The sequence below is a fragment of the Rattus rattus genome, chromosome 4 (genome assembly GCF_011064425.1).
Source record: "Rattus rattus isolate New Zealand chromosome 4, Rrattus_CSIRO_v1, whole genome shotgun sequence".
NCBI lineage: Eukaryota > Metazoa > Chordata > Mammalia > Rodentia > Muridae > Rattus > Rattus rattus.
This window is the reverse complement of record NC_046157.1, coordinates 9,229,870-9,242,794: the sequence shown is the minus strand read 5'-3', so window position 1 is coordinate 9,242,794 and position 12,925 is coordinate 9,229,870. Positions and strand designations below refer to the sequence as shown.

Here is a 12,925-nt window from a genome sequence, read left to right as displayed (position 1 = left end):
CAGGAAGGGCATACAGTGCTTCAGAAGCAAGAGTCGCTGTGGATCGGAACTAACCTCGGGATAACAAAGACTTCCGAGCTTCCTTCAGTCAACTCATGAAAGCAGTCTTTTCGGTCCTGCCATTTTAGTGAACCATTTGGGTTCAGTAAATCCGAGTTGAAGGCTACCTCGATTTCACTTTAAACCGTGAGAATCCCAAGAGATAAAGCAGGTAACAAAGACTCCCACTGAGGTTGTAGCCATAAGCTGGAGTCCGGGAGGAACATTCAAGCCCATGCTTGAGATTCTATTAGAGAAATACTGCCAAGACAAAGCCAAAGAGCCAGTTACCTATGCAGTGGCGACCAATCGTCCACTGAAGGTAGTGGGACAAAGATAAAGAAAACAATGATGAAACAAGGATGAACTCGGTGACACTTTCAAATCAAGCTGAGCTTTCCCTATCATGACCGCATTCGAGGTGCTCTGAAAAACTCCACAACACTCAGAACGAGGTTTATTATCTATGTAGTTCAATGGAAGTCCAGAGGACGAGAGTTAGTGAACGTCTCCGCAAGAATTCCCCAGTTACTTTCCCTCCGCTTGCCACCAAGCCACCACCAGGTCGCATCATACAGATGACTCTCTACGCCATACCCATCCTACATCTGTCCGATATTGAGCCACTGCAGGACAACACATCTGATGACCTTCCCAGCACACAGCAACAAGACTCACACTCAGTTTGCCATGGCGTGCTAGCAGGTCATTAAAACAAGGGTCATTCCCACCCTTTACCAAGGCTGCTAGCTCTCTCCACCTCCAAAGGCTGATGGGAAAATGAAATGAGGTTGTAAATGAAAAAGGCACATTACACGGGAGTAAACAAGAAACATCTAATTACTTTGATTTCTTTCCTCCCAAATGCAATCAGGGCTCCCTGTCATCTTCATCTCAGCCTTTTGATTTCAATAACACCTCACCTCTTACCAAAGGGAAAAGAAGGGAGTTAGACAATTACTGGGAGATGAAATAATTGCCACTGAGCTCCCCCCTCCAGCTTCTCTGCACACCACCTTGCAAGAGGTGAAGCCCCCTTTGCTTCGCCACGTATTTTATTGACATTATGGCGTCTAGGCTGCTGCCACACAAACAATTCAAAATTATATGGATGATGATGACGATGATGATCATAATAAACTCTTCAGAGTTCTCCAGTTCTCGTCTCCTGTTACCAGCATCCATTATTTCTAAAATTGATTAAAGCATGTATTGTGGAATTTTTTTTAAAAAAAAGCATATTTCCGGGTACCACTCACCAACTGAGGGACAATGTCTCTCGGTGAGACCACAGTGAAGAGTAACAAGTGCAGAAGCACCTGGCTCGTTCTCTCTACCTCTGTCCTTGAGCCTGTGTTCCCACCTGTGGAAAAGAGAGAGAAAGATGTGAGTCTGCGGGCTCTGAGCTCCTTCAGTACCTCCTAGGATAGGCCATACTGCGTAATGTCTGACTGCCTTCGCGACCTCCCAAACCGCCTGGTACGTTTTCGTTCATAAGTCTGTCTCAAAGGAAGGGGAAAGAGAACATTCTCCCCCTTCAGACCGCAGCAGCATGGGAAGTGGCCTTATCTAGCTACGGTAAGTAAAAGACAGGCCACACAGATGCAGATATGGAAGAAAGAGCAGTAGACTCAGTGGCCCTCTGAATTTCACTCTCCTTACCTGTCAAGTGTGGGCCACTAGAACTTCAAAATCTTATGACTCTGGTATCTCCTCACCGTAGACACACACCAGTGAGAACGATAGCTCTTGTCTTGGGATTATGCAAAATAAACTGCAGGGCAGTGGCCTATCGTAAAACTTGTCCACGATGCACACAAATCAGAAAAACTCCACCCTCGTGCTCATCGCACCTTTGAGCATTTTCTAACCAATCATGTGGTTGTTTCATGTCCATGGTATGTGTCCTCCCATCTGTGTGTGACTTAGACTTAGGGGGGACAAAAACCTCCTCAACAAGAGAGCCTAGGCATCAGGGTAAGGATGTGGCCATCCAAGAAGTCACCATTAGTGACAAGGGATTTAGGACTTGGTCCACTAGACCTAGTAATACGCATCTTTAACGGGGTGCACAGACTAAGACAGGGATTTGCCTTGTGTTATATGCTCAAGCATACCCCAGTAACAAAAAGGAATTCCGTAATAAAGATGGAGTTCGGTTGAGATGAGTCCACGGAAGCAGTTCATTTCCTGAAGGGTTAGTTTGTGGTCTTCAGCAGACTGGAAATCTCAAAAACTCATTTTCACTGGAGGCACGATTTCTAATATGCAGAGGAACTGACGGCTAAGAGGCCAACCTTAGAGCTATGGAAGGTGCAAGATGATACCAAAAGATCCAACCCCAAAACCCCATAAAATCGAAGTTCCCTTATGCAGAGCGAGGGGTAGGGCTGGGGAGAGAAACAGAAAACTTCTCCCCAGATTTCTAAGCCTTGCTAAAAATCACAGCTCTCCACCCTTGTTCCCCGGGGAGTCATATCCTCTGTGCAATTTCCATCCCTGTGCCAACGTAAGGGGCCTCCCTTGCCACAGTCAACTTCTCTTTTAATAATTTTCTTCTTCTTTGCCATAAAGAGATCAAGCAGCTTTGCTAAAGAACGGCTGGGAAATGATTGAAGCTCCCATGCAAACAAACCATTAGCAGGGTTCAAATGCAATTTAAATTACCAGTTGTTAAAGAGCTCCTCAATTTCACAGTAAGTTTCCAAGGAGAATTATATGCTATATACTATTTAATTGGTTGTTTTCTATTTTTTAACATCCTTTTATTCCCTCCACCCTTGTATTTCAGAAGTGTCTATAAGAGCTTCCCTTTAAAAAATTATACATTGTTGAATAGATTGAATGTAAAGATTGAAAGGTATCAGAGAAACAGCTGCAGGAGTATGCAGCTCGGCAGAAACTGATGGCTGGGGAGATCTCGAGCCACGGAGAATTTTAAAACCATAGACATCACTAACAGTACCTACATCCTTACAGTGAAGACACTGAAGCCCTCTGGGGGAGAAAGGTTTGGCCTGGAGCCTCTGCCTGAAACCCCTTACAGTTTCCAGTCTTTGCACATCTCTTTCACGTGCTGTCTCTAGATTCCCAAAGACCATGAGGGATCCTCAATGGATTTGACTTGCCAGTTAACACTTTTTAAAAGAAAATATAGAACCCTTTTCACATAGCCTTCTGGCTTCTAAGGTGGAAATGTCAAATGTCTCCCCAAAAGGGAGGAAGAAAAGGAAAGAATGAAGAATGGGTTTGAGGATGCAGAGAGCAAGCACACTGGGCAGTGAAAGTCAAGAAAATCATCAAAATTCACCAGACAGCCTAAGGGGCTTTGTGACTGCAGATTCCCATTGCTTTATCTGGCCCCAGACCAGCAGCTACCATGGAGAAAGAGGACAGAGAATAAACAAAGCCAGGCAGGCCATGGCACGTGTGTAAATAGAAGAGTTTCTAAAAGCCATCAGGAGCACAGTCCTAAATCCAAGGCTTGTGTAAATGATTTTAACCTCTCCAAGCTCAAGTTTCCTGTAAGTAACATAGGGCTGACACCACCTGCCCGCCTGTGAGGGTGTAGTAGACCATTTCCTGGAATGCTGTGTTCAGCATATGCAGGACAGAGACCACACACAGTGCAAAGGTGCATTCCTTCAAACTAAATGAACTTAGGCTATCCTTTTCAAAAATAAAATACATGGATACTTTGCATTATGTAAACTGTTTGAAAATGCTACTTTAAAAAATATTTCCAAACCTACTTGCTAATTACACATTAATCAGCCTCACTAGCAAAATCTTATTTAAACACTCCATCATCACTGAGAAAGAGTTCCTACTTAGACACAAAGGAACCCAAGGACTGGAATGTTCATCAACTATTTGGGGGCTAATAGTGCCAATCTAGAATCAAAGTCTTCAAAACTCAAACTCTGTGACAAAGGTTTTATTAATTATAGTCACAAATAGAATATGGACATTTATTCTACTTCTCAGGGCAGAAATATATCTTTAAAAAAAAACCTGCCATTTTCACACTTCAAATTGCTTTGGTATAAAAATAATGGTTGCATTTAAAAAAAAATGTTCACGTAAGGAACCTGCAAATCTGTTGTCTATTCTACCTTGTAGTTAAGTTCTTAAGGAAAAAACTCAGAGGCCTGGCATTAGCGATACCTATAGGTGTCCAGGATATAATGGCCTGAGGAAGGCTAGCCACTACACACCATCAGATCAGTTCTAAAGTAGATTCTCAATGGCAGGGCTCTTGATGAAACACATCCTTAGTAAGCCTGGCACTGACTTCTGAGAGCCCTGGGATAGTTTTAGCTGACATGATGGCATGTTCCCTGTAGTCACAAGATGCTGAGATGTCCAGACACATCTCAAAGAACTCACAGCCACCTTGGGGAATGCTGGAGTACACAAGATGGTGACAAGGCTGCAAAAGCAAGTCCATGACATGTTCTGCTGAGGTCTGGAAGTCCTCTGCAGAGGTAGTGGCTTCCCAAGTAAGCATGGAAGTCCAAGAGGAAGTCCATAGTTCCACATATGAAGAAAGAGACTGGGCACAAGAAACCAATGGCACAGGGAACCAGTGGGACAGGGAACCAGTGGGACAGGGAAGCAGTGGGACAGGGAAGCAGTGGGACAGGGAAGCAGTGGGACAGGGAAGCAGTGGGACAGGGAACCAGTGGGACAGGGAAGCAGTGGGACAGGGAACCAGTGGGACAGGGAACCAGTGGGACAGGGAACCAGTGGGACAGGGAACCAGTGGGACAGGGAACCAGTGGGACAGGGAACCAGTGGGACAGGGAACCAGTGGGACAGGGAACCAGTGGGACAGGGAACCAGTGGGACAGGGAACCAGTGGGACAGGGATCCAGTGGGACAGGGATCCAGTGGGACAGGGAACCAGTGGGACAGGGATCCAGTGGGACAGGGAACCAGTGGGACAGGGAACCAGTGGGACAGGGAACCAGTGGGACAGGGGACAGGGATCCAGGGGACAGGAACCAGGGGACAGGGATCCAGTGGGACAGGGAACCAGGGGACAGGGAACCAGTGGGACAGGGAACCAGTGGGACAGGGATCCAGTGGGACAGGGATCCAGTGGGACAGGGAACCAGTGGGACAGGGAACCAGTGGGACAGGGATCCAGTAGATGCCAGCCTTAGGGATGACCTCAGAGTGCTCTCAGAGACCCTAATGAGGCCAGAGGCACCAAGCTAACAGGATAGAGAGGGACATAGAGCTGAAGGAGAATTCACAGCAAGAACATGGAGGAACTGACACCCTGGCCTAAAGTGCTTGAATTGTAAGATCAATGGGTGGGGTTCATTTGGGGAAATGATACAAGAAAAAATGGTAAATGACTCAGCCATCACTTCAATAAAGGATCCTCTTCCATAGTCAACTTTCCATAACAGCAAGATATGAGCCTATGAGGGATTTTACCAGGGGGAAAGATGGATCTCAAGTAGACCCCAAGCCACAGCTTCACCACATCTTTCTTCTAACTCTGCAACACTTATGGGAAAGAAACTAGGCTTCATGCTCCACGCAAGACCTCCCCTCTGACATGAAGGACAGCCAGTACTATCGGCTCGCGATGGGCTAAGACCAGCTCCAGACTCTTCCCTAGCTCTCAAGCAGAGTCCAGTCTGCTCCTTCCTGTGTGTGAACCCATGATGCTCCTTCCTGGCAAGCTAGCACTACAAAGTAGACCCTTCAGTTAACAATGCCCCGGCCTGACATGATCATTAAGATGTGTGAAATTGCTCTTCCCTTTAAAGAAGCCCTGGCAGCAAATCTGTGCATCCACAGAGCCCGGAAAATAAAATGTTCTCTCTGCCCTTGAAGAGCTTCACACAGAATGAGATACAATAACTGTAGTGAAGGGCACGAGCTGAGGTAGAGGCACACAGCAGGGCACAAGTCCTGGAACACACTATGACGTGGGATGGTCGGTTATCTACACCCATGCGATAGGAAAGGAACTCAGTCCTGTACCTCAGCTGACAGCTAGGAAGCACCACAAACAGGAGACGAACCTGGATCTTGCTTCTGAGCCATCAGCACATACACTGTGGGGCCTCCCAGCTAACTGGTGCAGATGACCACAACAGAACCGTCTTCTAGAGCAAAGGAGGTGGTGGTGGGGAGCAGATGGTGACTGAGATTAACTCCTCTGTAGGTCAACAGGAGTCTACAGAGAGAAGTGAGGTCATCTCAAGCTAAAGCAAGAGCGGAAGCACAGGGGCGAGTGAACACAAGGTATCTGTGGAGAGGAGACTGCTCAGTGAGCAGAGGTATCAAGGCGATGAATCTATGGAGGACACAAACTTCATTGTGGTTATGAGAGGCCCTCCATTCTAGGGACAGGAGTCTTGCTTACATCTCCGACTACTAGAACACTTCCAAGGAAACCACAGCACAGTTTCAGCCTTCCTCGGGATTTCATGTTCCAAAGCTGGGGCCAACCAAAGAGTCTTTTGGGATCTGGGGCAGGAAACAAGATGGACCCTCAGGTGTCTTTGAGGCAACATACAGAAGGATGCTGGGCACAGCTTTGGCCTTAGCGGTGAGAACATCCTTGCCTGGTCTGTTTTGTTTCTTTGTTTGTGTATGTTTGTTTGTTTATTTGTTTGTTTGAAAAAAGTCACTAGTAAATTTCAGACCCCAGCTGAGGCATAAGTTCTCAGGCTTTCTGAACAAGGCAAGGGGAGTGGGGTGGGAATTAGAATCAAACACACTGTCCTCCACTCCTGGATCTTTCCAGTTCTTAACTGCAGAACACCCCGAAAGTCACTTCCTTTTAACAAGGACACAGGTTATAAGACAGAAATGACGTTCCTGAAGCCAGGTTTCTATGACAGCAACGAATCCATGAGGCTGAAGATGAGGACACGCACCTCTCCATGTAAGCTGACATGTTTAGCACAGGTGCTGCCCCACCCCCCACAAGGCACCATGTTGCTAATGCAGTATGAAAGCTATCCCACCCTCCTGGAGAAGTGGTCTAAATCTGGACTTGTCAACAGTTTTTGTCTCCTGCTGAAAATTGAGCTGTATTCCCCAGGCCAGCCATTACATCTCTTTGTGCCAAATTGTTTTCATCTTTTAAATGACCCAGTAATCCCACTTTGGGCGCTATACATAAGGGAATAATCCAGAAGGAAAAAAGACGGCAATTTGTTCAGAGATGCTATTCCTAGTGCTATTTCTAGTTCTTTATATATCCCTCTATTATAGCACTTATCTCACTGCGCTGTAATTATCCGCTCCCCTTCCCTACGCCTCCAAATTATCTCTGAATCAATCCCCAGCACCTAGCACAATGCCTGGCATACAGTAAGAACTCAATAAATGTTTGTTGACTGAATGGGTAATAGGAAAGAAATTTTCAAGGAAACGAGCGGGCGCAAACACAGCGCAGTCTTTAAGAGATGGTGTTAAACTGATTTCTTTTTTTCCCCTGCAGAAAACCTCGTAACTCCAGACTACAAACTATTTAAAGAGAACTATTTCAAAAGCCTCAGGAATGACTGCTCACTGATTTAGTTTAGGGTCTTTTTGAAAAAATGTCCATAATCAGCCAATTGTAGTACAGGTGACCAAGGAGTTCCCAGAGGTGGAAGACCCATGCAAGGTCCTTTTTGCCTGGGGACTAGAGCTAAGGGCTTAATCAAGTAGCTTCTCAAAAGGATTCAGAAGCTACTTTGCTATGGAGTCTGACTAAACTCCACAACAAGCCAGACCTTTCTCTCCGCTCGAACAACACAGGTATTTTCTGAAAAACCCAGTTCGTGCTAAGGATGCCCGGAGAGGACCAGACAATAGAAAGCTTAGCTCGAGTGAAGAAGACAAGGCCTTGTTTGAGAATATTCTAACAGCTCTAAGCCAGGAAGTCAGAAGCCAAAAGCTGCTGCACCCTCAATTGCTTGACTAAATGCTGGAAGTTAGAATTTGAAGAAGGGAGTCCATAGTCTTCGATCTGCAATTGTTATAATTCTCCACAAAACAACACTGATGTGTGTTTGCGAAGTTCTGGGTCCTTTCAGCTTGACATTCAAAAGGAAATCACACTCTGGCACGCTATTGAAAACTCTGGAAACAGATCCTGAACTTCTCCCTCCCCCATCCCACTGCTACAGTATGGCTTGGGGCAACACCCGCCCTCCCTCCCCGCCCACTCCACCCCCTAACCCGCAATGCACCAAAAGTCTCTAAGGTTGGTGCTTCTGCTATGGCCCTCACATTACAAAGAACTGCTAAGGCAGCTGCCAGAAAGCCAACTGTAAACTTGAACCTCGGTGGTTACCAGCAGACCTGGACTTGGGACTTGAAAGCAAACTCAGGTCTCCTGGTGTACTCAGACCTTTCAGCCCCTCCTAGCTCTTGGCTGCTGCTTTTGCACCTGCAGTCATGACCTGCTAGCACAGGAGTTTCACCACACATAACTCCTTCCCATTTTGCACTGGCTATCCATTCCCTGCCCTTCCCTTTCCTCTGTCCTTTACATGGCTGGCCCTTGTCACTCAGATTCAGTTGGCGGAGCCCCTCCCCCACATTCAGCCCAGTGCCCTTGGCGAACCTTCATCTGGATTACTGACAGTTTACCCTCACTTCCCTGTTTATTTCTTATCTCCTCCCCAGCACACCCTTGCTGCTTTGTATATTTAATTATGCAGGCTGCACTCTGTGCTGGGATCCTGCCTACCACAGAACAAAGCAAGGAGCAGAGACATGATCAATAAAGCTAGAAGACCAGGAAGATCAATTAGTCAGTAAAGTACTGAGTTCAAGCTTTGGACCAGGTTTTTAAAAGTCAAGCATGGTGTCATACGTTTGTAATTCAAGTAGTAGAGCGGTAGAGAACAACAGACCCCCCCTGGAATCCTTGGCCAGATCAACTTTGCCTACTTGGTGAGTTTCAGGCAAATAAAAGAACGTATTTATAAAAGGAAAAAAAAAAAAAGATAGCATCTAGAGATGTCCTCCTCTAGCCTATACACACACACACACACACACACACACACACACACAGAGACACACACAATTTAATAAAATTATAGAGACAGATGACACAGAAGAACCCTGGCAGAGCAGCTCAGGGTAAGTAACCCAGCCTTGGGCTAACTCTTCCTGGCTTTAGATCCAGATCACTAAGTCTACATGCAAGGACTAATAAGGTACCTGGGCAGGTTCTTATAATTCCTTACGCCTTGCTTTTCTTGCATGTAAACTAGGATGATACATGTTTTATAACATGGAGAGATTACCAATAAGCCATAGCGGTTACAGTGGTGCTCAGCGCAGACTAAGCATCTGCTGTCAAGAGCTGGATTTTCTAGGCAAGACTCAGAAAGCAGCAATATGCTTCCCAAGCAAGACACAGATGAATAGCAGAGTCCATCAAGGGGCCCCCAAGGTGAACAGAGCCATTCATTAAGAAGGTCAATTCTACCCTGCTTGTAGAAGAGCCTGAGTGAGTGTACTGTCAGGGGGAATGAACTGAGAGAAGTCCGGGTTCTAATCTTACCAAATGGGACAAGCAAGCCATACTCTCACATCCTCTGGCACCCTATGATACTGAGAAATACAAAGGGTGAACTAGACAATGGCTGCCTCTTGCAGCACTGAAAACCCATCATATCTACACAGAGTCACACATGCAAAGTGTGTATTCCAGACTCTGTGTGCCACCCCGATGCTGCACGGCAATGTGTCAGAGCACTTCAAGTCCAACCACAGCTCTATTCTGCAAGGGAAGACTGCCCCTCCCCGAGTTCCCACACACATCCCTTTCAGTTTATGGCTTTACCCCTAGCAATCAGACAACACCCCCAAATTATTTTTCTACCCAACTGAAACTAGGCCTCAAGTGAGAATAAATATCTGTACAGTTTGGGGGTTTCTGTATTTTAGGTACAAATAAAAGTTTTCCTCAGGTTGACCCCATTTCTAAATCTCTCTGTGAGAATTGCTCCCCTGGGAAAGCAACTATCCCCTCTCCAAACTTGTAGCATTGCTGCATTTAAAAGCAGTCAACATTCCTCACAATATTTCCCACCACCATCCTCTGTAAGCCAGCATCCCAGGTCTGCTGGCAGAAATGCCAATGGCAATAATGATGTACTCACTTGAGGAGGTCACCACCACAGACAGCTGGACTTCACTGCCCTTCCTCCCTCTCACCAAGCCAGGCCAGGCCAGAACACAGCAGAGATGTGGTCCAGAGCCTGAGGGGAACTGAGCTGAGGCACTCTCTCTTCAGCCTCCAGAACAAGGGGCAGAGGAATGGAGGGGGAAGGGCAGGGGGCGGGGGAGGGGGCTCTACTTGGTTTCTGAAAACAAGAATTCAAATCCTGCTTCTCCCAAACCCTGAGTCACCTCCTTCCCTTCCAATAGATGAGAGTGGTGGGTAAACATTTCCACAAATGGAGAAGAAGGCTGGAGGATGTCAGAAAAATCTCCCTTCTCTCTGGCACTTCAAGAACATGCCCTGCACAAGGCAGACCTCCTCACTCTGAGTAAAGCATTAACCCTCACAGACATGGATCTCTCAAGTACTAATGTCACGCACATCACAGATGTGCAATATTATTCCTAACATTACTCATGCCCACTACACACACACACACACACACACACACACACACACACACACACACACACACACACACACACACACAGGCATGCAGTCCTGTTCCGGGAAACAGTTTCCCAATCCAGCAAAGGAAGAGGATGGTTTGAAAGTTTAAAGTCTACCTTAGCACTGGGACTGTCCAAAATGCCACAAGTGACTACCTGCAGAATAGAAGAAAATCTTTGCTAGCTATTCATCTGAGGGAAGATTAATGTCTAGAATAAACAAAGAACTCAACCAAGTAAGAACACAAAATTAAGCAACCCAACTAATAAATGGGCTGAAGAAATAGTTTTCAAAGGTGAAATACTATTGCCAATAAGCAGAAGCAGTTTTCAAAAGATGAGATACACTGGCCAATAAGCACCAGATGTTCACCAGCACAAGCACAGACATACAAGTCAGAACAACACTGTGGCCCCTCTCCAGTCAGTATGTCATTCAGGGTCAATGACTGCCGGACCAAAACTTACCCTCAAACTGCTGGGATGAAACCTGGTCCAACACCAGAATACAGGACACTTAAAAAGCTAAATTAACAACCGCCATATGATCCAACGAGCCTATTCCTCGATACTTAACAAAAAAGGGCTTCCAATCAGCATGTCAGAGAGATAGTCCAACACCAATGTGTATTACAGCAGCATTCATGATAACTAAGAAATGCAACACAGCATCACAGAGAAAGGATGCTGTGCGTGTGTACATATATACATATTACAATATTACATGACAAGGGGCTTGCATTCATAAAAAAGAATAAAGTTATCTCATCTGCAGGAAAAAAGATGAGATATGACCTGGTGATGGTCATATCAACTGAATTATGCCAGTCTGAGGAAAATGTTGGATATTTTCTCATCTGTGGTTCCTAGGTTTTATACAGATCATAAAAACATTTATGTATATATAACGTGAAAATAGAAGAGGATACATTATAGGGGACAGCACCTGATGTCAGCTGGGGAAGGGAAGGAAGGGAAGGGTCGGGTGTGAAGAAAGCTTGCATATAACTGTGTCAGTGTCCTAACACAGCACAGCACTGGGTACAATGTTACAGCCACTGTCCTAACATAGCACAGCCCTGGGCACAATGTTACAGCCACTGTCCTAACATAGCACAGCATGAGTACAATGTTACAACCACTGTCCTAACACAGCACAGCCCTGGGTACAATGTTACAGCCACTGTCCTAACACAGCACAGCACTGGGTACAATGTTACAACCACTGTCCTAACACAGCACAGCACTGGGTACAATGTTACAGCCACTGTCCTAACACAGCACAGCACAGTGTACAATGTTACAACCACTGTCCTAACACAGCACAGCACTGGGTACAATGTTACAGCCACTGTCCTAACATAGCACAGCCCTGGGCACAATGTTACAACCACTGTCCTAACATAGCACAGCATGAGTACAATGTTACAACCACTGTCCTAACACAGCACAGCCCTGGGTACAATGTTACAGCCACTGTCCTAACACAGCACAGCACAGTGTACAATGTTACAGCCACTGTCCTAACACAGCACAGCACAGTGTACAATGTTACAGCCACTGTCCTAACACAGCACAGCACTGGGTACAATGTTACAGCCACTGTCCTAACACAGCACAGCACTGGGTACAATGTTACAGCCACTGTCCTAACATAGCACAGCCCTGGGCACAATGTTACAACCACTGTTCTAACATAGCACAGCATGAGTACAATGTTACAGCCACTGTCCTAACACAGCACAGCCCTGGGTACAATGTTACAGCCACTGTCCTAACACAGCACAGCACTGGGTACAATGTTACAGCCACTGTCCTAACACAGCATAGCACAGTGTACAATGTTACAACCACTGTCCTAACACAGCACAGCACTGGGTACAATGTTACAGCCACTGTCCTAACACAGCACAGCACAGCACAGTGTACAATGTTACAGCCACTGTCCTAACACAGCACAGCACTGGGTACAATGTTACAGCCACTGTCCTAACACAGCACAGCACTGGGTACAATGTTACAGCCACTGTCCTAACACAGCACAGCACTGGGTACAATGTTACAGCCACTGTCCTAACATAGCACAGCACTGGGTACAATGTTACAACCACTGTCCTAACATAGCACAGCATGAGTACAATGTTACAGCCACTGTCCTAACACAGCACAGCACTGGGTACAATGTTACAGCCACTGTCCTAACATAGCACAGCCCTGGGCACAATGTTACAACACAGCA

The 12,925-nt window shown here is 46.1% G+C and overlaps 1 protein-coding gene across 1 annotated transcript in view; it reads right to left on the bottom strand.

Moving 5' to 3' along the window:
* The window catches only part of Lpp (LIM domain containing preferred translocation partner in lipoma), a 597,188-nt gene that overhangs the window by 531,711 nt on the left and 52,552 nt on the right, over nt 1-12,925 (bottom strand). The window contains exon 3 of the mRNA XM_032900039.1: nt 1,299-1,402. The gene's annotated coding sequence lies outside the window, so the exon portion shown is untranslated. The remainder of the gene's footprint in view (nt 1-1,298; nt 1,403-12,925) is intronic.